At 48.7% G+C, this 23,878-nt stretch overlaps 1 long non-coding RNA gene across 1 annotated transcript in view; it reads left to right on the top strand.

Annotated features, from left to right (window-relative positions):
* Positions 1 to 17,932, top strand: part of LOC148122683 (uncharacterized) — a 411,935-nt gene extending 394,003 nt beyond the window's left edge. Inside the window, exon 2 of the long non-coding RNA XR_015737501.1 lies at positions 17,562 to 17,932. This is a non-coding gene — a long non-coding RNA (uncharacterized LOC148122683). The remainder of the gene's footprint in view (positions 1 to 17,561) is intronic.
* Positions 17,933 to 23,878: the final 5,946 nt, after the last annotated feature.

Below are 23,878 nucleotides of genomic sequence, written 5' to 3'. Positions count from 1 at the left end.
CTAATTAGTTCTTATAACTTAAATTAACCTATTTCCATTAATATATATGTTGCCATTTGGTTCATGGCTTTTCTCTCTCCTCCTACATGTCCTGTTTCTTCTCTGTCTCTTCTGGCATTTCCCCCATGCCTAGATTCATCTCCTCTTCTTTTCTCTCTGCCTGGAAGTCCCGCCTAACCTCTTTCTGTCTAGATATTGGTCATTCAGCTCTTTATTACACAAACCGCAGTGACACATCTATACACGCTGTAAAGGAATGTTTTACCACAATCCTCCTGCTCCACCTCCTGAGTATAGGGATTATAGGAATATACCACCATGCTCGGTTTGTGTGGATCTGGGGATTGAACTCAGGGCTCTGCGAGTGTTAGGCAAGCCCTTTACCACTGAACTATATCTCTAGCCCTGTGAGAGTCATCTCCAGCCCTATTGTATGTGTGGGGGCTAGAGATTAATGTCAAGTGTTTTTCTCTATCATTGTCTTCCATATCTTTTTGAGACAAGGTATTTTCACTGGAGTTCACCAATTGGCTAGACTGGCTGGTAGCAAGCTCCCAGGATCCACCTGTCTCTATATTCATGGAACTGAGGTTACATCACGCCTGGCTTTTCTGTGAATGCTGAGGATCTGAACTCAAGTCCTCTTGTTTGCACGGCCCTTTCTCCAGTGAGCCATCTCCCCAGCCCACGTATGTGGACAGATTTGTAAGTGTTTGAAAAGTTACACGTTTTCTCCTCCCCATAGTTCCCTTTAGTGATGTGATTTCCCTGCTCACTTTCCTTCGGGATAAACTCAGTCTTTCACAGGCGATTCCGGCAGCTGGATGATCATTGTTAGTTCTTCTTTCTAGGCAGACGCCATTAAATAAAAACCTGGTCACTGGATTCAGCCTGAATTCAAACTGAGTGTCACTTAGTAGCTATGTGACCTTGGCAAGTGCTCTCTGACCCTTGGGTCTCTCCAGCAGGGCTTATATTGGTCTCCATCTTGAAGCAGTGTCATGGGGATTCCTGCTGTAAGGGAGGCACACGGAAGGCCCTGGAAATGCTTGCTGTCTGGTCCTCCTTCTGGCCACACAGGTGGTTTCCTCAGCTCTGCTGGGAAGGGGACACTCCCTTGAACTCATTATGTAGTGTTAATCCACCGGGTGAGAATATGACCATAAGCATAATTTTTGAGCCAAATTGGAAGCAAGATTTACTAAATACTAGCCAGGATGATGGACCCTGGGCCAGGCTTGTACCTGGGGTTCCCAGACAATGGCAGTGAATTATGTTAGTCGGTGACTTATAAAGGCAAGGCCCACAGGGCTATGTACTTCTTCCATCCAACTGGGGACGGGGCAAGCATACATTGAGATATACTTCCTGCCTACATACCTCCAGCCTATGTGTGATCAGGCACACCCTGTGCAGTTGGGGCAACCAACCTTGTTTATAGAACTGAAAATACATGGCTTGCCATCTGACATGAACAACAGCCCCCAGCATTCCAGGGAGTTTTCTGTCCCTAGGCAAGTGGGGCTTGCAGGTTAGAGGCATTTGTGTTTCATAGATCTCCTAAGCATAGTAATTGGAACTTAAAATAGAACCTTAGCCCTCATGGTAGCCCAGGCTGGCCTTGAACTCATGACATTCCTCCTGCCACAGCCTCTTGAGCGTTGGGCTTGCAGGAGCGCACCACCACACACGGCGGCACCTATAGCACAAATTACACCCCACCCCACCCCACCCCACCCCTTTTCATTTGCGTTCTTACTTTCTTCATTAAATATTTAAGATCTTATCGAGTTACGGAGGCATTGTGTGGGGTTAGGAACACAACTCAGCAAAGAACAGGAGGCTGGGCTGGAGTCAGCAAGCAAGAAACAGGCCAGGGTTCCATGAAGAAGGTGGGTCCATCCGAGGCCATGTAGAGCTAGAGAACTCTTAGGGGAGGTGACAGTTACACTGATGGCTAAGGGACTAGAGAAGCTGGTCGCCTTGAGGGGTCCAGAGATGACAGGGAGTCATGCTGGGACAGTGGGGCTGTGAGGGAGAGGCCAAACTGGAAAGGACTGACTCTTGGGGACAGTGCCACCAGCAATGAGGACTGAGAAGAGAGGGTGGCACTGGGCAAGAGACCAAGGAGGCTATTGTGATGCGGCCTGCAGGCAAGCATCTTGCAGAGGGCATTGAAGGCAGAAAAAGAGCTGAGCTTTCTGTGTGAGATGGTGGGACAAGCAGGAAGCCCTGCTAGGCTCTGGAATCGCTCTTCTGACGTCAGAGCTTCCCCAGCAGTTTGGGCCAGGGTCCCCTCTGTTCTGGCCTCGCGCTGGCCTCCCTAAAGGGTGTTCTTTGGGGGACTCTGCCCTAATTGCACTCATTGATCACAAATTTTTCCTAATTTAGTTGGTGGTCTTTAAGAACATTCTCATTTGTGCATATGAGTACATTAGCATAACGTGTTCCACGGTGGCCTCCCAGCCTCGGTACACCTGTCCCGCCTATTCCACCCTGCTCCTTCTCCAGGAGGCTGGCCAGCCAGCTTCCCTGCTAATGCGACCAGAGGACTAAAAGCAAAACTATCTGAATTTCTTCCACAGCTGATTCCAGAGTCCCGAGACCTGTCTTCCAGGTGGGCAGGCTATGATATTAGGGAGGTAGCTCTCTTAGCCGAGATGAAAGGGCCCAGCCTGCTACAGAACGCACTGGTGCTTGCACCGGGCTCCCGAGGAATCACATCAAAGGCCTCCCAGCCACTGCCCGCCCCTTCCAGCTGTGGGGAAAATGGGCTCATTAGAAGAGAGAGCGAGCGGTGTTTACATTAGGCGCTACTGATTTACAAGCCCTTGGCTGCCATTTCTCCCTCACCTCGAGCTGGGACTCAGGAGAGCCCTCTACTTGCCTGCCCTGGCTCCTTTGAAGGCTCAGCAGGCTCCTGAAGAGGATCAGGAGGCCACCCCTCCTTCTCCTAGTGCCTCTCTGCACTAATTAGGCTCCTTCCAATTGAGCGCTGTCTAGGGGTGGGCAGAGACTAGCAGGGGACTCTCGGTGGAGGCCTCGGCATAATTGTGTTGATTAAGAAGCACGAGGCTGGCGAGGCTGTCTCCCTTCAAGGTCAAGTCCCTGCACTTGTGGGAGTCTTGATTTTTCTGGGCCAATTTGTTTGGGTTGGCCTAATTGCCCCGGGGAAGAACGTTTCTCACAGAAACCCAGCCTGTGGGATTCGGTGGGAGTCTACAGCCCTAAGCCCCGGGTTTGGGATGGGTTCCATGAAGTCTTGTCTTTGGGTACCAGGCTAAGAGTGGGGCAGCTTTGGGGACGATCTTGCTGGGTGTGCCAGAGGTAGAATAGGCAATCGGGATAAGAAAAAGGACCCCTGAGCTCCAGCGCCCGCCCCCCCCCCCCCCCGCCGTGATCGTAAGTCACGTGACTGTTGTCCTGTAGCCTGTGAGTAGAAGTGACACTGGTCAGGGGAAGGACAAGGTACTGGGAGCTGGTGGGTCCTCCCTCTATCCTTTGTAACTTTGTGGAGTCAGATACTCGGGACAAAGGGAGGCAGCCTGGCCATCCCTGACTTTCTGTGAGAAGTAGACTTACTGCGTTAGCTCTGCTATGTCAGGGTTTGTTTGGGTCTTCTTACACTCTTCTGTGGGCTGTCCTAATACATGGCTCCTGTATTAGTCAATGTCACCTGCCGTAGAAAAAGACTCTGTTCTGAGAGACATTCTTGCAAAGCCCACATAAAAGGAGAACCTTCTTCATAAGTTCTGAGCCTTTCTCCTGAAGCCTGAGTGGCAGGGTCGGCTCAAGCTTGGTTTCATTTTGAGCTTCGGGAGAGCAGGCTTTCTAGGGTCATGTGTTCACTGCTTCACCACTGAGCCCAGTGGATGGGGGCATTCTGATCATCTAGCCCTGGTAAGGGTTATGGCTAGGGCTAGGTGGGCCAAATGATTGGCAGTCCCAAACAATGGGAAAAGAGGATGTAAACGGATCAAAGTGTCGACTATAAATGTTTCTTGGGCTGCTGTGAGCCTAGTTCTTTCTTTTTTTTCTTTTTTTCTTTTTTTGCCTAGTTCTTAACATATTGCTCTGACATACCACAGGGACTGGCTAAGGCTCCAGTTTGGCCAGTTACAAAGAAGATGAATGCACGGAGGCACGATGGTTCTGCTGGTGGCTGGAGGTGGGCAGCATCTCCTGACTTTAATGACTTTGATGCCTGTGTAGTTCTGCAGGACCCCAGGGTCTAAGGCATGGTGCTGGGGTCTGGGAATGGGGAAGGGTAGAAGGGAGGCGATGGTAAAACTCGGGCAGTCCCCAGGAGAGGAACATCCAGGCCTCTCCTCCACAGCATACCCACTCCGTCTGTTTGCATAAAGCCTACTGTGGTCTGCCCTGGATTGCTTTCCATTCGTGATGAGCATTATGATCAGCTTGGAAGGGCATAGGTTTGTTTGGCTCACGCTTCCAGGTAACAGGCCACTATCAGGGGAAGCCATGGAACCCAAGGCAGGACTCTGAAACCGGGACCCTAAGCATGAACCATGAAAGAACACTGCTGATTGGCTTGCTCTTCACGGCTTGTTTGACTGCCTTTCTAGAACCATCTGCTCAGGGGTAGCACACCCACAGTGTGGTGGGCCCTCCCATCAATCATTAATCAATAAAGTCCCCCCCTCACAGGCTTGCCTACAGGTTAATCAGATGAAGGCATTGCCCTAATTGAGAGTCCTTCTTCCCACATGACCCTAGGTTGTGACAAGCTAGCAAAAACCTAACTAACACAATTGACTCCTTGTCAACTTGACACACCTTGGGAGAGGGGACCTCAACTGAGGAGAGGGGTTGCTCTCTCCTCCCAAGGTGGCACCTCATTACTGGACCCTCCAGAGGGGGTAAACAGGACGAATGTGGGTGGCACAGGGTGGCAGGGCAGAAAAGCCTGGATGACGCTCCCTAGCCCTTTTATCATGCTGGCTAGTTTCATGTCAACTTGACACAAGCCAGAGTCATTTGGGAGAGGGAGCCTCATTCGAGAAAATGCCTCCATCAGACTTGGGCATAGGCAGCTCTGTAGTGCGTTTTCTTGACTGGTGATGAGTGTGGGCGAGTCCAGTCCACCGTGGTTGTCAGCCCCTGGCAGGCGGTCCTGGATGCTGTTAACAAAGCAGGCTGAGCAAGCTGTGAAGAGCAAGCCAGTAAGCAGCATGGCCTTCGCATCAGTGCCTGCCTCCAGATGCTCGCCTTGAGCTCCTGCCTTTCGTTGTGATGGACTAGAAACTGAGAGATGAGTGAGGCCTTTTCCTCCCCAGGTTGCTTGTGGTCACAGTGCTTTAGCACAGCAATAGCAACCCTGACTAAGACACTACTTAGTAGCATCCGACCTAATCTGCACTTCCTACTCAGAGAAGCTTGATGTCCGCAGTTCCAAAAGAAATGGACCAAGAGGCGGGAGCTGGTCCAGAAGCTGGAATGCGAGGGAGGAAAGCCTTTGACCAAGCTGTGGGCAGTGTCAGGGCACAGCAGCTTCTGCCAGTACACTGCCACCCGCAGGACCCTCTCGGGGGTCACCCCTGTGCTTGTAATGCTGGAGCATCCCTGTAGGAACGCTTTCCATCACTAGGATGCAACTAAGTGACAATGTTAACTCTTCTTTGGTCAGCACAGTGACAGACAGTAGCTTACAACTGCCTGAAACTTCAGCTCCCCGGGATCTGATACTCTCTTCTGGCCTCTGTGAGGACTACACACAGACATATACATATAAACACAAATGTAAAAAGTTTAAAAAAGACCTTCTTTTCTCTAAGTCTTTTTTATATACTTAGCATTGTGTCCTCTGGGTGTGAGATGTGGGTTTTCCATGGGTGCCCAAAGGGGACTAGGGGTTGGCAACATAGCCCTCCACTGCATTCTCATGTGGGCTCAGAGGCGGCACATGGCTATATGGTGGCTAATGAGGATGCTACTGGGTCTAGACTGAGTGCTAGAACTCTGGATCCATCGTGTGACTTGACAGGACACTAGCCATGTGGTCCTGGGAGCAAGGAAGGCAGATCCACGTCTCTTCCATAGATGGCTACTGACCTAAGGAACTCTGCATGTCTATGACACACTGTGACCCATGGCCTAGACGGTCATTCCTAGCTAGGAGGCAGGTTCCAGGCCCAGGCCTCTAGGATATATTCTTGCCATATATGGAGGACCCTGGGGTTCTCCATCAGGTGAGAATCAACCAGGATTTGGAGATGGACAGAAGTAGGTGGTTTGGACTCCTTGTATTCTAGAACACACTCTGGAAATCTTCATTGGCATCAGATCCTAGCAGCCATGGTTGGGCCACTGGGACGGGAATGGGGGCTCCAGCATCTTTTAGCCACTAGAGGAGGACTACCTGTGACACCGGCTGTGGCGGCACCACTGCAGGGCCTGCGGGGAAGGCATGTGAGCTGCGGTGTCCTCTCTGTGGAGCCGCAGAAGGACTCAATAGGAACCTGACAGCGGCAAAGGAACTCTGGTGACACTTCTGTCAAAGACATTGAGCTGTGTTGAGAATGTCAGAGGACAAGGCTAACCAGGGGAAGTGGCATGTGTCCCCAGGAGAAGTCACAACTGCTCCCAGCCTGTTGCTGGGGCTCAGCTTCAGCACTGACTTTCTTATCCACCTAATGTTTATTACGGGTCGTTATTGCACCAAGAAAAGACTTTGTGTACAAGTTGCATTATTTCCACCTGCCCCCGACTTTGCGACGTAGGAAGGGATTATTGTTTATGGATTTGAAGAGATGGGCTCAGAGAGGTCAAGCCACCTACCCAAGGGTTTACATCTAGAACTGGTGGGTCCAGGAATTGAACCCGAGTCTGGCTGGCTCCAAAGCACTTCCATGCTCCGTGTGTAGTCTCTCTACTCTGTCTGGACTCCCCCTGACCTTTCCCACAGCCCTGTAGCCCTATGGTTTCTCTTTCTACACTCTGGTTGTTTCCTGAGCTTTTCCAGCCTAGGACCTTGACATCTGTCAATCATTAGGCCCACAGCCCTTGATCCTGCCTCAGTTTGTAGGTCTTAGCTTAAGGCCACTTCTCTGACCTCTAGTCAGATCCGCAACTGTGGCTTCTCAGAATATCCCCTCTGCCCCATGAGTTGGTAATTCTTTCATTTATCTGCAGTAATTGTGTCCACTGAGATCCAGGAGGGCCGAGGATGGAGGGGGTTATTCTCAGCTGTATCCTGGTATAAGGAACAGGAAGTACTTCTGTTTACGGGTCACTCACCCCAGGCTAGTTTTATCCTTCCTGACTGTGAGATCGTCCCTCCTTGTGGCCTCCACATCTTAGCTTATTGTCTACTGCAAGAGCTCTGTGACATGTTGGGTGGGCATCAGTCCTGCACCCAGGCCTTGTTCCTGCTTGAGGGAGGCCGGGGAAGGCCCCTGAAGGGACTTGGAGAGGCCAGTTAGGGGCTGGATATAACTTTAGGGCATTCGTGACCTGGGGACAGAGATGCCTTGACCTCGTGAGATACTGTGCACTGACATTTGCACCTTGGGATCTGTGTCCTACACAGGCAGTGGTTGCGAGTGCTATGTCAGCTTTGAAACTGGACAACATTCTTGACATTTCCGCCCAGATACCGGAGCCAGGAAGAGCTTCCCTCCTGTTGTGCACCTCCAAACAGACTCAAACACAATGGAACTTGACTTACGGGCCCACGGTGGCTTGCTCGCAATTCTAATAACCGTCCCGAATTAGATCACTTCACGTTCACCTTATCTCTTCCCTCATTCATCTTCTGGTCAGGTCATTAGGAGCTCTGCGAGTCTTCCCCAAACCCTGGCATTCTATTATTTATATATTATACACATTTCTCTACGGAGACCCTGCGACGTGGTGACAGAGCCAGCAAGGCAGGGCTTCCTCTCTGGAGGACAGCTGGGATATGTTCTTTTCTTTGTTCACAGACCCATTTAATTCACTGGTGTTTGAAATTTTCCAACTCATGACTCAGCAAGTTGAGGTGGGGCGCTTGTTGCTGGGGATCTGAGCTCCATGCCTGAAACCCACATGGTAGAAGGGAGAAACTGACTCCTGAAAGCGCTCTCTCTCTCTCTCTCTCTCTCTCTCTCTCTCTCTCTCTCTCTCTCTCCTCTCTCTCCTCTCTCTCTCTCTCTCTCTCTCTCTCTCTCTCTCCTCTCTCTCCTCTCTCTCTCTCTCTCTCTCTCTCTCTCTCTCTCTCACACACACACACACACACACACTCACTGACAAAATGAATGAATAAATCTGATTTTAAAAATTACAACTCAAAGCATGGCTAAAGGGCTTTCTGTAGGGCTAAGCGAGTTTGGAACAGGTCTGGGGATACAGGCAATAGTACAACTGAGCAAGAGAATTGGGAGAGGCCATGTGGACTGTCGAGCATTTGGTGGTCCTGAATAGGGTTTTAGACACTGGTATGTTGACATGGCCATTTTATGGCAAGAGATGTTTAATGCGGCCACCGCAGCAGAGAACAACGGACTGGACTTTTCCTATCCCTTTATTCTGTGTGTGTGAGTGTGGAGGTCAGAGGTGGATGAGGGAAATCTTCTTCAGTTGTTCACCGCCTTAGTTTTTGAGACAGCGTCTTTCCGTGAACCTGGAGCTCTTCAGTGCAGTGAGGTTAGCTGGCCAGTGAGCTTCAGAGATCAACCTGCCTGCTATCCCGCTGCTGTGGTAACAGGGATGTACCACTTGGTCTTTACATGGGCGTGGGGTCTCCATCCATACCCAGGTCCTCGCGTTTGCACGGCAAGCCCTGACCGAGTCTGTCCACCGGCCTGAAATCCTTGTTTGAAGGTGAAATGTATCTTTGTTATTTGCTTGTTTTTCCTGGACTAAAGAAACACTTACAGGAAACCGCCCCCCCCCCACAACCTTACAAAATGTGTGGTGTAGAAGGTGGACATGCCTCATAGGTCCCTTGTAGGGAAAATGCTGTGTGCGGTATCCTAGACTGTTTGCTCACACATATACAAACCTAAGCAAGGATGTAATGACCTAATGCTTATTACACAGTTATGATTTAAAATGATGTAATCCAAAGGCAGCCTGGGTCCTCCCTCCAGTCACACTATTCAGTTTCATCAAGCTCGTGGGGGTGGAGTTAACAACTGGGCGACAATGCCAACCACCCACTGTGTCAGTAATAAAAGCAGTGAAATATTCATTCCCTTTGTCTCAGTCCCTGTCAAAATGGCTTTGTCCGGGGGCCAAGTTAAAAATGCCCTGCCTGTCCAGTCTCATGTCCTGTGGCTACTAAGCTCACTCCTTGCTTAAAATGTTTTCATTACATTTGTGTGTGTGTGTGTGTGTGCACACATGCGTGTGAGCATGGATGTGCTCCATAGTGTATGTGTGGAAGTCAGAAGACAACTTTAGGGAGCTGGTTTTCTCCTCCGCTATTTGGATCCCAGGGCCAGAGCTCAGGTCTGTCAGACTTGGTGGCGAGTGTCCATCTGTTGAGTCACCTCAATGGTCCTCACTCCATGTACCCTCATGCAACTCCCAGTCCCTAGGGCCACCAATGTCAAACTTCATCTCTTCCAGAGAGGTCCCCTACATTGTTTCTCTCTGGTTTTCCTAATCTGCTTCTAGCACTCAGGACAATGCAGAGTAGAAGGGGGCAAGCTACCTCTATACTTCACCATGATTCTCTGTCTTCTCAAGTCCCAACCTTCCTCCTTGAGATGTCACCTTCCTGAAAATCCAACAAAAACCTTTGCTTCCCATGAATTTCCAAGCTGTGTTTCCAGACAGTCTACCTAATACACGAGGTTAAGATCAATTATCATTAAGGTCTTTGTAACATGAGGGGGCCTGTTTGTTGGGAGTTTTTCTGTCCCGCCCGGTTCCCCCAGTCTGTTTAGTCCCAGAGAAAAATCACACAAGAGATCTCTATAAGTTATAATGCTGATTGGCCCATTAGGTCAGGCTTCTTACTGGCTAACTTTCACATCTTGATTAACCCTTTTTTCTGATCTATTTTAGCCATGTGGCTCAGTACCTTTTTCAGTGGGGCAGCTCACATCCTGCTGCTTCGGTGATCTGGGCAGGAGTGGGAGGAATCAACTTCCTCCTCCCCAGAATCCTCCTGCTCTCCTTGCATCATTTCCACGTCCTGTCTGGCTTTCCTGCCTACACCTCCTGCCTGGCCAATCAGCGTTTATTTAAAACATAACTGACAGAATACAGACAATTCTCCCACACCAGGTCTTGTCATCAGGAAGGCTGCCCACTTCTTGTAAAAGAGGGTCTGCCATTGCCCAAAGTTGACCAGCACTGGGACTACAGTGCACACCATCATACCTGGCACTTCTGTATGGGTGCTGGGAGTCAAATTCAGAACTTCCCATTTACAAAGACAGCACTTTATCAACTGAGTCACTTCCCACCCAGACAACCAGATGAATTCTAATCTGCCTCTACTTTGTGTGTCAAGAACCATTGCACAGGGCAAGAGTTACCTGACCGGCTGAGCATGGACAATGTGCCCATGCATGTGGGTACCTGACCCTCTGCTGCAAGTATCAGGTCCTTAAAATCCACTGAACTTATGTCCACACACTAATTTAACACATTGAATGGCAGAACAGACGGGCTCACTGCTCAATCTTTCCTTCAGGAACCAGAAATGGTAGCAGCTATAAAAAGGTAAGACAGTGTGCGGGAGAGCAGTATGAACAGACTCTTGTGATGGTGGGGGCTCAACCTCTTCCGTTAGTCACTGCTCAAGCGAGAGGCCTCCATGTCCACAGTGCACACACTGGACCACGAGAAGATTGTTGTGGGAATTCATTCTGCCAGTAGCCTTGGGGTATCAGCCTTAGGGCAGGGCTTCTTGTCTGCGGATATGACTACTTGAGAGGGAGGTGGTTGTGACCTCCCTTGGGTTGTGACGACTGGGTCAGGTGGGGTGGAGCAGTTTGTGGTCAGTTCTCAGCTTCCTTGAACAAAATGGAAGGATTCTGCAACTGGTTATACCTTGTCCTGTGTCTGTGAGTCTGTTCCATTGTACCCCTTAATAAATTGATATATGTACATATATACATACACACAAATATATATACACATGTATACATATATATGTATATATACACATATGTCTACACACACACACACACACACACACATTTGTAGTTTACGTTACAGTAGACAGTACTGAGTGGCCACGGAACTCAGCTCTGCCTCTGGCATGGGTTTAGGAAGCTAGTTTCCCTCATTGAGCCAGCCTTAGTTTTCTTGCTAAGATGGAGGGCAATGTGCCTTGTGATTGACTTAGAAATCATGTGAGAGTCAAGATGGCCAGGCCATAGGCATCTACACATACGTTTCCCTTCTTAGATTGTCTAGAATCCAAATGTGCTGTTACTTGTGGGTAGGTAAGAGGATGCTCTGCCTTCCAAACTCAGATGGAAGAGGGTCAGGTACTCATGTGCCTGGGTTCATTGCCCATGCTCAGCATATCAGGTACTCTTGCCCTGTGCAATGGTTCTTGATACACAACGTAGAGGCAGATTAGAGTTATTCTGATTGTCTGGGGTGGGGAGTGGCTCAGCAGGCAAAAGTGCTGGCTTTGTAAATGGGAAGTTCTGAATTTGATTCCCAGCACCCACATCAGGTATGATGGTGTGCACTGTAGTCCCAGCGCTGGTCAACTTGGGGTCAATGACAGACCCTATCTTACAGGAATTAAGCAGCTTTCCTGATGACAATACCACAAGTTTTGAATTGGCCTCCACACATGGACACACATGCATGCACACATACACACATGTAAACACTAAAATGAATAGCAAATAGAATCTGAGGTGGCCGTGGAGCATGCATGGGGAGGTGGTGGTCTTCCCAAGCTCTTCCTGACCTGTTACTGCTTATTTGCGAATCTGCTTCTTGACTTTAGGCTGGAAACTGTCAGTCTTCGTGTGCCGCTGAAATCACCTATACTTGGCTTCAGTTATCTGAGGAAAGAGCCCTGATGCAGAGTCCTTTGTGAGGTGTGCAGGAATTTCCCTGTGTGAGACAAGCCATGAAACAACCTTTCCTGCAAGGCTGACAGGTGCGGATGGATGCCGGCCCTGCACTGAGATATGATGCAACCTTTCACACTGCCTGAGAGCCAGAAGGCCCAGGTTCAGTCTGCATCACAATCTACGCAGGACACAAAGGCAATATCTTTTTTTCCCCCTAGAAAATGTACTCAGATGTTCATTCTCTTCCTCGCTGCATCTCCTAGTTTATTAACGACAAAATGCCTGGCAGAAGTCAGCGTGAGGAAAAAAGGATTTGTTTTGGTTCCTGCTTTGAGGGTGCCATCGCCGGTGAGGAAGGTGCTGCTGCAGGAGCATGACACAGCTGGTCATGTTGCCTTTGGAGTCAGGACTCAGGGAGAGATGAATTTTGCAGCCCATCTCACTTTCTCCTTTCTATTCAGTCTGGGACCCCAGCCCTGGATCCACAGTCTGGGTAGATCTCACCTCAATCACACCTTTGTGGAAATGCCCTGTCTTAGTTAGGGTTTCTATTGCTGTGAAGAGACACCATGACCACAGCAACTCTTATAAAGGAAAACATGTAATTGGGGTGTCTCACAGTTTCAGAGTTCAGTCCATTAATCATTGTGGCGGGGAGCATGGTGGTGTGCGGGTAGACATGGTGCTGGCTACATCTTGATCAGAAGGTAATAAGAAGTGAACTGTCTGTTACGCTGAGCAAAGTTTGATCAAAAGAGACCTCAAAGCCTGTCCCCACAGTGACACACTTCCTCCGTCAAGGCCGCACCTCCTAATAGTGCCACTCCCTTTGAGGGCCATTTTCTTTCAGACTACCACATGTTCTCAAAGACACCTTCTAGGTGATTCTGAAATGCAGTCAAGTAGACAGGGGAGAGTTATCATCACACCTAGAATTCCTCCATGCTAGTTAGCTTGATTATGGAAACCACTTCAGGGAGAAGGTTGTTCTTTATCACAGGTCTGCCTGTCAAAAAAGAAAGCGGCTAGTGGTTAAATCAACCTAGCTAAGTCACATGAGGTGACGTAATACAACTGCTAAGTGTGTGTGGGCAGAGCGCCTGGTAACATGAACGTGTTGGACGTCTCATCCATGTAACTGTAAAGATACAAGGAAACTTACTTATTCATATTATTGTGTGGTAATTTTTTTTTAAAACTTGGATTTCCCTTTCTTCTTCTTTACAGTGCTTGATTTAGTCAAAATGGATTATGTCTAGAGGAAATCTCCATCAAGGTTATTATAGAGGCAAACTGAGTCTGACAGACAGTGGGAAATTTTCAGGCCAACCCAAAGGCTTGGAATAGTTGAGAGTTAACCAGTGCCCCTTGAGCTGCTCCTCTAGCTTCATGGTGACTGTCACAATAACATTTGCGAGGAAGCTGAAGGCTAGATTTTCCCTGAGTATAGGTACCACCAGACTGTGTCCCGATTCCTTTAGGATTTCTGGGTAGTGTTTCTGTTTGAAGTGATTCAAGTGCTGGATTCAGCTCTGCTTTTTCGCTTATAAAAAATAAATCCAGACAATAATAACCAGAAACTCCCATTAAAATGCAGTATTGTGCTGGCTACTGTTACGTCAGCTTGACGTAGCTAGAGTTATCTTAATGGAGGGAAACTCAGTTGAGAAGATGCCTCCATAAGATCCAGATGTAAGGACGTTTAGTAATTGATGGGGGGGATCTTCACCCATTGTGGGTTGTTCCATCCCTGGACTGGTGATCCTGGGTTCTCTAACAAAGTTGCCAGTAAGCAGCACCCCTCCATGGCTTCTGCATCAGCTCCTGCCTCCAGGACCATGCCTTGCTTGAGCTCCTGTACTGACTTCCTTCAATAATGAACAGGGCTGTGGAAGTATTAGCCAAATAAACCCTTTACTCCCCAACTTGCCTTTTGGTCCTGGCATTTTGTCACAATAATGGAAACCCTGAGACAAATTGGCACCAACATAGAGGGATGTTGCTAGGACAGACCGGACCAGGTTTTGGGAAGGACTGTGGAGGGACTTTGGGACTTTTTTTTTGACTAGAAAAGTCATTGGGTGTTGAGAGCTCCGTGGAATGTTCTGTGGGAGCTTGGAAGTTCAGAAGGTTGAGAGCAGTGTAGAAAATGGAGGACTGGCTTTTGAAATTTCAGAGGGAAGTTTAAAGACTCTGTCAGGGCCATTTGCTATTTTGAACTGAGATTTTGTTGTTTTGGTCAGCTGGGGCTGGAGTCAGCCATAATTAACAAGACGCTGGCGATACTGAAGTGAAACTCTTGCATTTCTGGGACAGTTGATTCTGGTCAGCTGGAGCTAAGACATGAGCGGTGATTGAGAAGGGGCCAGCATCACTGAGGTAAAATCTTCTGGAAAGTGCTTGCCCAGGGCCGGCACACCCAAGCTGTGCTCTAGAAGTGACCGAGGTTGTACCTTGTGCCGAAGGAGTCACGGACAGCAACTGAGGCTTGGCACTGAGAGAGGTCTGGACAGGCTGCTGGTGAAGGGACAGCCTCAATGGCAGTCGAAGGCTCAGGACTGAAGGGGGCATGCAGAAAAATTGAGGTTTCACGCCATGAGGAGAGCCCAAGAGAGGCTATTGGTGAAAGCGCGCCTAGTTGTAGTAGAAGACCCCAGCATTTTGGAGATGCCCATACCGTGGGATGACCACCAGGAATAACTGCAGTGGAGTGGGGTCATCTGGAGCCCAGAAGGCGAGCTGTATGTGTGCTGCAGAAGGCGGAGCTGGAGAAGTGACCCAAGCTCCTTAGAGGAACTCAGGAAATCGTGAGTGAATCCCAGATAATTGGATATTGAGTTATTTATACTGTTGGGGTTTTGTTTTGCTTAGTTAAGCTTGTGACTGTGCCTTGGTTTGTCCGTCTTAAAGAAGGTATTTAATTCATTCCTACAGTTGAAAAACTTTGAATTTTATAAGACTGGATTTTTGAGAAAAATTGACTATTTTAAAGGGACTGAAATTTTAACGGGTTTGAATTTGTAAAGACTGGGACTTTTAAACTTATTTATGTTTCTAATTTGAGATCTTGGAGACGGATTAAAAAGGAAGGGTTGTGGCTTAATAGTGATGTGTTTGTGTTCAAGCTGACAAGGGGTCAGTTGTGCTGGCTCGTCTTATGCCAACTTGACACAAGACAGAGTTATCTGAAAGGACGGTTTTATTGCAATAATAGAAACTCCAAGACAAATGTCTATTCTCTAATAACTGTAAAACAACAACAAAACAAAACAAAACACGAAAACCCAACTCTCTAAAGAATTGTCACAGGTAGGGCTGGGGATGACAGTGGTAGAGTGAACACCTAGCATTTAAGAAACCTTGGGTTCAATCCTCAGCACCACATAAACTGGGCACGGTGCATGTCCGGGATCCCGGCACTCCAAAGGTAGGGGCAGGAGGATCTGAAGCTCAAAGCCATCCTCAGCTCCGTACTGAGTTTGAGGCCAGTCTCTGCTGCATGAGACCTTGTCTCCAAAACAAAACAGAGAGGTGCTTACAGAGGCCAGAAGAGGCAGTTGGACCCGCAGGAACTGGTGCTACAGGCCCCTGGGAGGCTCCTGACGTGGGTGCTGGAAACTGAACTCGGGTCCTCTCCAAGATTAGCAAGTGCTCTTAACCACTGAGCTGCCTTTCCAGTGCCCACCAAGGAAGCTCTGTGCAGAGACCCCTGACCCATCCTACCTGAGCCTTGCTTCCCTGTCACTCCCTTGCTCATGGGTCTTCAGGCTGAGCAGTGTTGGGGAATATTATTTTCAGGTGTATGACTTTTGTTTACGCTGCATTTGTTGAACTCTGTGAAGCTGTGATTCTTTGCCCGTCTAAAACACCTGATGGTCTAATAAAGAGCTGGACAGACAATAGCGAGGCAGGAGCAAGGATAGGCGGGGCTGGCAGAAAGAGTATAAATAGAAGGAGAACAAGACCGAGGGGAGCAGAAAGAGAACAAGGAGAGGAGGACATCAGGGGCCACCCAGTCACTCACAGAGTAATAAGGGAAGTAAGATATACAGAAGCAAGAAAGATAAAAGCTCAGAGGCAAAAGGTAGTCGGGACAATTTAAGAAAAGCTGGCAAGACACAAGCCAAGCTAAAGCTGGACATTCATAACTAAGAATAAGCCTTCGTTTGTGATTTATTTGGGAGCTGGGTGACGGGCCCCCCAAAAAGTAAAAAAAAATAAAACATCATACAACAGGGCAGTTTCTGAAGAGTAGGAGACCCATGGCCTACCATTTTCGTTGACTCCAGTCCTGATCAGTAGCGGGGATGGAGGGCTGGCCCTACAGGGAGCCTAGGCCTGTGTTGAAGGTTGAACTGAGGATAAAAGGTGTTTGGGTGCTGTAGGCATGCCATGGAGGTAGGATAAAGACATAGCAAGGATTCGGAAACCCTCCAAGGGCTCTGCCTGGCACCCCACCCTGGTAGCTATTGCAGCCCTTGTTTGTCAGTCAGTCTCTCCTGAGTTTATTCTCTTAGCAATTCTGCTGAGTGTTGGTCAGGCACCAGTGAGTCCCAGCAGCCCAGGAGTGGGGCAGGCAGAGCAGAAACTCCCAGTCCCTGGGGAGGTGAGGTCTGTCTTACTATTTTTTACTGATTCTGCTTTCTTCTTAACACTTTTTCAGTGCTGGGATCAAACCTCGGGCTTTGAGAATGCGGGGCACTGGCTCTCCTGCTGAGTTGTACCTCAGGCTCCTTCCTGACTCTCAATCCTGCCTCGCTGCCTTCACTTTCCTCTTGGATGATTCCACCCACTTTCTAATTCACCTTCCTGCCTCCCGGCATCCCCAGTGGATGGCATCTAATATCTACACATAACTCCTGGCTCTTAGGACGCCACTCTCCTCCTCATGAGACCATGAGATGCCCTCCGGCCAGTTCTCTCACCACGAGCTGCCCCATGGTTGCACCAGGTGCCTCCACACCTTTAGGTCCCTGTCATTCCCTCTACCAGGAGTGTCTTACCTTTCTGAAAGATTCCTCTGTCCTCTGAAACTCAGCTCATGAACCGAATCATCTGACCAGACATACTGAGCTCTCTGATTTGTACACGTGTGTTCTCGTGCACGTGTGAGGATGTGTGGGCTTCGGTGTGTGGTGGGGAGAGGTCTCAGGCGTGCTAGGCTGGTCTTGAATCCCTAAATAGCTGAGAGTCATCCTCCTGTCTCCATGTCCCCAGTGCGTGTGCTATCATACCTGATGTACGTGGGCCTAGGGCTTGAACCTGGGTCCTCTGCAAGAGCTTCAGGTGCTTTTAACCACTGAGCCACACCCACTTCCCCTGGCATTCTTAAATGGGTGCCCATGATGCATTCCACTTAGTGCCAAGAAGGTAAAGAAAAACAGAAGCAGTGTCGTGTCTGACTTTGTGGAGCTTCAGGCCGCGTGGTGGAAGGAGTCTTGCAGATTATGGACGTGGCCAGCATTATGAGAGGACAGATTCTCTCAAAGGGCACAGCCAGGGCTCCTCTCCCAAGGTGTGGGGCAGCTACAGGCTCTCTTTTCTACTGAGTTCTCTCCTGTCCCCCAGTTTGAAGGCCACTGGTGACTGATGCTCCCCCAGATTGGCAGCCTGCAGAACCAGGAACTGAAGCGGGGCCTCTCTTCACTGGTCAAAAGAACAGGATCCGAGTCGGTTTCTGACTCCAAATGAAGATGGCACACTTTGAACTTCCTGGAAGACTGTAAGATTCCTATCTCATGACTACGAGAATTCATCTAAATGAGCCTGTCGACCACCTGGATAGGAATATTCTCCTGCCCATTCTAGGGACTTCAGAAATGGCGTCAGGCCTGCCTCAAACACAGACCGCTACAGTAGTCTCTTCGGCACTGCCTACTCACACCCCTTGAGAGTGTGCTTCCTCCCACTCTGCAGTAAAGTTTGTCTTCCACATGCTACTCTGTGTGTCTCCTTTGAATTCTTTAGGTGGAGAGCACAGGACCAGGATGCTGAGTGGGGTCCAAATGATATCTCAGTGGTTGTGGCAGCAGCTCGGGGTCATTTGCCTTGTCCCCTGGCTCCCCGTGTCAGGTTGGTTCCTTGGCCTTTGGTTGTGACAACACACTTCATTACTTCTAGACACCTCCAGCGGGGAGTCTGCCTGGTGCCTGGTAATCTTCCCCAATCACCCTCCTCATCTTTGGTATAAGCCCTCATCATCATGTCTGTGCCATGTGACCTTCTGCATGGTCTTGATGGATGTCTGACCCACGTTGGGTGATTCAGGTTTTCCTTGGACAGGATCTCTCTGTGGAGCCTTGGCTGGCCTGGAGCTTGCTCTGTAGACCAGGCTGGCTACAACAGATATTCCTTGGATTGTCATAATGGAGGCGGGAGCTTGGGAGCACGAGCTGGCCATTTCTCTCCACCCCATGAACTGATAAGCAACAGTGTGGGGCAGAACAGCAGAGAGAGAGAGAGATCCTTCCTGGAGGCCTCTTGTTGTTTTTGCCCTTGAGTTCTGGGGAATAGTTCCTGAACCCCTGAACCCTACTTTGCTGCCTCAGCTTAGCTTATGTGGGTTTCTAGTCCCTATAGCTTCAGAACTCTGGCCGCTCAGTCTTCCCTGCAGCAGGTTGAGGGATAGTAGTCAGAGATCGCAGAGAAGACGTGGAGAAAGTGGCTTAAGCTGAGTCAACCAGAGGACTTGAGGACAAGGCAGAGTGTGCCTGTCAGGCACTGAAATGGTTTACTGGTTGTTTTGGTATCCTATGCCGCCCAAGTCTCCTCCAAAATGAAACTACTTAGAAATCTGTCAATGAGTCCATTAGTAAAAAAAATTTTTTCTGATCCTAATGTTGGGTTGGTACCTGTGTATATATCTCCCATCCTTACTTCGGTGACCCTGTGAACTTTGGGAGGGCTGGTTCTCTCTGTGGAGTGAATGGTTTTATGAATGATCCTCGCAAGGTCATGGATACTGCAGAAGCATTGTTTGATAGTATATTTTCCTGTTTCCCATCTTTAGAAAATCAATTTTAATGAATGTATTTGCGCATGTGTATGTGTGTAGGTACTTGTGTGGGGATGTACATGTGTATGTATGTGGGCGCTTTTGTGGGTGTGTGTATGTGTATGTATGTGGGCGCTTTTGTGGGTGTGTGTATGTGTATGTATGTGGGTGCTTGTGTGGGGGTGTGAATGTGTATGTATGTGGGTACTTGTGTGGGGGTGTGCATGTGTATGTATGTGGGTGCTTGTGTGGGGGTGTGCATGTGTATGTATGTGGGTGCTTGTGTGGGGTGTGCATGTGTATGTATGTGTGTGCTTGTGTGGGGTGTGCATGTGTATGTATGTATGTGTGTGGGTGCTTGTGTGGGGTGTGCATGTGGAGGCTGGAGGGAAACCACAGGAATCATCTTCAGTAATGTGTCTATTTGAGACAGGCTCTCTTACTGACTGGAAGCTTACCTCTTAGGTTAGACTGCTAGGCCAATAAGACCCAGAGATCCTCCTGTCTTAGCCTCCTTGGTGCAAGGGATATGGTGTGGACTACCACGTACAACTTTTCAAATGAGGTTTCTGAAGATTGAACTAGTATTCCTTGTATTTTAGCAACTGAATCACCTCCCTGACCCCAGCCCTACTTTTAACTTTTTTAAAAAATTGAATTCCCTGCCAGGCATGGTGTTGCACTTTAGGAGGAGGGCCCGCTTGTTTGTCCCGACTGCCCAGAACTGAAATAACCACACAGAAACTACATTCATTAAATCACTGCTTGGCCCATTAACTCTAACTTCTTATTGGCTAACTCTTACATCTTAATTCAACCCATCTCCATTAATCTGTGCATCACCATGAGGTCGTGGCCTACCAGGAAAGTTTCAGCACATCTTCCTCTGGCTGTGAATCCATGGCGTCTCCCTGACTCTGCCTTCTTCCTCCCAGAATTCAGTTCCATATTCCTGGCTGCCTAAGCTCTGCCCTATCAACAGACCAAGCCAGTTCCTTTATTAACCAATGAAAGCAGCACATAGACAGAAGGACCTCCTACACCGCTACACACTTTAAATCCCAGCATTCAAGGAGACAGAGGCAGAAAGGTCTCAGAGTTCAAGAGCTACATGACAGGTTCCAGGCTAGCCAGGGCTACTCAGTAAGACCCTCTCCAAAAGAAGAAAAACATTTCCTGGGACTGGAGAGATGGCTCTTTGGTCAAGATCAGCTACTACTCTTGCAGAGGAGCTGAGTTTGATTCCCATCACCCCTATCAGGTGGCTCACAACTGCCTGTAACTCTAGCTCCAGGGGACTCCGATTCTTCTGGACTTGTCAGGCATTGGCACTCATGTGCAGATACCCACTGTGATGGCTAGTTTTATGTCAACTTGACACAAACTGGTATCAGAGAGATTGAAAAAGTTACCTCCATAAGACCAGGCCATAGGCAAATCTGTAGGGCATTTTCTCAATGATCCAGGGGGAGGCCCCAGCTCATTTTGGATGGTGCCATCCCGGGGCTGGTGGTCCTGGGTTCTATAAGAAAGCAGGCTGAGCAGGCCATGAGGAGCAAGCTAGTAAGCATCACTCTCCCGTAGCCTCTGCATCAGCTCCTGCCTCCCGGATCCTGCCTTGTTTGAATTCTTGTCCCGACTTCCTTCAATGGTAAAGCATAAACCAGATAACCCTTTCCTCCCCAACTTGCTTTGGTCATGGAGTTTCATTACAGTGATAGTAACTCTGACTAAGACACCATACGTAGCCCACACATACCCACAGTTAAAAACCACGATAAAGTAAATCTTTAAAACGCAATCAAAAATCAATGAATTTTCTTTCCACTCGAATCTTCCATAGAACCTTCTGGGCTGACTTCACTGCCCCTGGCTTTGGGCTTTGCTCCCCTTCTGGGTTAACCTCTACTAATCAGTGCTGAAAGAAGTTCCCTAACGACTGTACATCTTTCCACAGTCTCAGACAAATAAATGAAAAAATTAAGGTGGCCTTGTGACTTCTGCCATTCGATTGGCACAGCTTTTGCCTTCTCGATTCCTCCCGTACAAATTGTGACACCAAGGTCACCGAGATCCCTGGACTTATTTAGATGCGGCAGGGACATCGTTGACACTGTCATGGGGTTAACCCAGTTGTTTCATAGTTTAGAGATTTTTCTACTAATGAGAGGAATCAAGTAGTGTATTTGGGGAGAGATTAAGGTCACTGGCCCTCATCTGAGTTGATTGGTCTCTTGAAATGAGATGTTAATTGTGAAATTGATAGACAGATTTCCATTTGATTTTTTAACCCCCAAATAGTTTATGTTTATAATTAAAATAATAGAGATGGAAAATGTCCAGTTCAATCACTGTAGTCTCCTTCCGTTCTCAAGCCACAGAATGAAGTGCCGTGTCTCAGTGCATGCAAGTCACAAAGCCTTCTATTTTGTCTCTGATGCTGGGGGGACGAGGAGGAATTGCTTAGAGTCTAGATATGCTAACATCTCCTCAGATAAAGACTAATGTTGGAATTGCAAGCAAGCAAATAACCCACAACTAAAAAAGATATAGGGCCATTTTTGCGTGTATAACAGATGATTTTCATTGTCTACAATTAAGGTTATTATACTTGATTCTTTCCTGTAACCAGCACTCCCCGGACACCTTAGCCTGTGCAGGGCTGTGCTGTGTTAGGGAAACAGAAGCGGACTGGAAAATTGGGTCTCAGCTTGAGTTCTGGTAGGGAGGGCTCTGAGAACGGGAGCAGTAAACAGGATGTTTCTCCGTTGTGGAAAATGTGTTCGACCAGGACTGAGTAGGAGAAAAGAGATGGATTGGGTGATGTGCAGGGAGGGAGGTGACAGTTGCTTAGACCTGGAGGGAAGAGTGGGGAACGGGTAGCTTGGGAAGTTGACTGGAAAGAACCAGCTGCTAGATAGACCATGGTAGGTAGAGGGGAGAGACATCATGGGAGACTATCTCATGATGTGTGATTTCTCAAGGAGGTTGTGGAGTTTGGCCCTTCACTGGGGGCGATGGAATCATCTAGTTTGAGGGGAGCTCTAGGGAAATGATTCTCATGACAGTTTGGAGTGGCAGAAATGTCTTGGCCAGCTGCCACCCTGAAAAGCACTAGGAAAAAAACAGAAAGGAGGAGTTCAATGAAATGAATGAAAACTTCTCAACATAACGATTGAAGGGGAGAAGCGCTGACTTGGCAGCAGTGCTTTGACGGTGAATGGAGGGTTTGGGTGGAGTCACATAGGAGGGATGACCAGATGTGCATCTGAGCTACCTCCATAGTGGCCCTGGCCTCGGTTCTCAGTGAGACCCCATCACTTACAACCTCTGGAGCATCGGGCCTGTTGCCCAACTTCTCTGTGCTTATGGTTTGAAAGATTTTATCTTTCCAAGACATTCACATTGTTGTGTGACCACCAATTTGTCCCCCCCCCCCTTTGTTTTGCAGAGGTCTACCAAGCTGCAGCTTGGAAATGTCAGGGCAGCATACGAGAGTGTTAGCACACGAATGAAAACAGTCATGGCCACAGCAACGCACCTTCCTGTAGGCACAGACCTTGCCTTGTGTGAGTGGACCGTGTCAGCTGTGATGCTTAAAACCCCAGACAAACTTCTGTGCCCTCAACGCTCTCCGTATAGCACCGCCTGAGAGTACCCCAGGTGATAGACTCAGGGTATTCCGTAACCTTGACTGTGTGTCTGAGACGGAGTTAAGGTACCTGAGGTGCCTAAGAATGAAATATTCTCTGCACTTTAGAAAGAGTTATGCTGTGCTTTCCGTGTCTATATCCTAAAAATGTGTTTGACAAGGGACACACATACCTGCACACATGCACACACGCACACACGCATGTACATGGCAGAGGCGTTTACTTTGCTTAGGTTTAGGAGGATTCTGTTTAATTGATTTTAGGTGGATACTGTCCACTCAGAATCTCGGCTGAGTCCACTCTCCCCCTGGCTTCCTTACTGGTACATACATCACTGTCTTAGTGTTACTATTGCTGTGAAGAGACACCATGACCATGGCAACTCTCAAAAGGAAGACATTTAATTAGGGTGGCTCACTTACAGGTTCAGAGGCTCAGTCCATTACCATCATGATGAGGAGCATGGCGGCATACAGGCAGACATGGTGCTGGAGCTGAGAGTGAGTGCTACATCTTGCAGGCCACATGAAGTCAGCTGACATACTGGGCAAAGGGTGGTATCCTGAGCATAGGACACCTCAGAGCCTGCCCCCACAGTTAGATACACAGTGTTTCAAAAGACTCAGCGCTGTGCCTAGCGACTCTCTCTTGGCCTCGCACTTGCAGATTAAATGTGAACTCTCAACAACTGTTCTAGTGTCCGGTCTGCTGGCTGCCACGCTCCCTGCCGTGGTGGTCATGGACTCTGACCCTCGGACGCTGTAAGCCTGTTCGTCACGGTGTCTTTCTCATCCTAGCTATTGAGACGTAACTAAGACAGAAATGAGGATGTGGTAATTTAGGCAGAAGAGTAAGTCGGCTTTAGGTGATGCATGAACACAGAACAGAGACTGGTTCCACTCTAGTCCATTCTTGTGGATGAGAGCACTCTGGGGAAGGGACCCCCCCCCCAAATCCACAAATCCAGCGTCTCCTAGAGGCACAGACCTGTAAATCAGGAGGCAGAGAGCTTCCCGTGCTGTACCCTTTGGCTCTCCAGATCTTATTTTTGATACCATTTTCTGAGTCCTGACCCCAGTGCCATGCTTACTCCCTCTTGATACAGCTTAAAGGACCGGAAGTGGGCAAGTGTCCTGCACTGGCTGCTTCCTGAAGGCCTTGCTAGCACGTGCTATGACTGGAGCCTCAGGGATCCAAGCAAAGTGGTGGCTAGATCTGGGGAGAGAAAATGACTTGAG

Source organism: Myodes glareolus, chromosome 3, assembly GCF_982192425.1.
Source record: "Myodes glareolus chromosome 3, mMyoGla1.1, whole genome shotgun sequence".
NCBI lineage: Eukaryota > Metazoa > Chordata > Mammalia > Rodentia > Cricetidae > Myodes > Myodes glareolus.
Note: the sequence above shows the minus strand (reverse complement) of the source record. Positions and strands in the feature narration are given on the sequence as shown.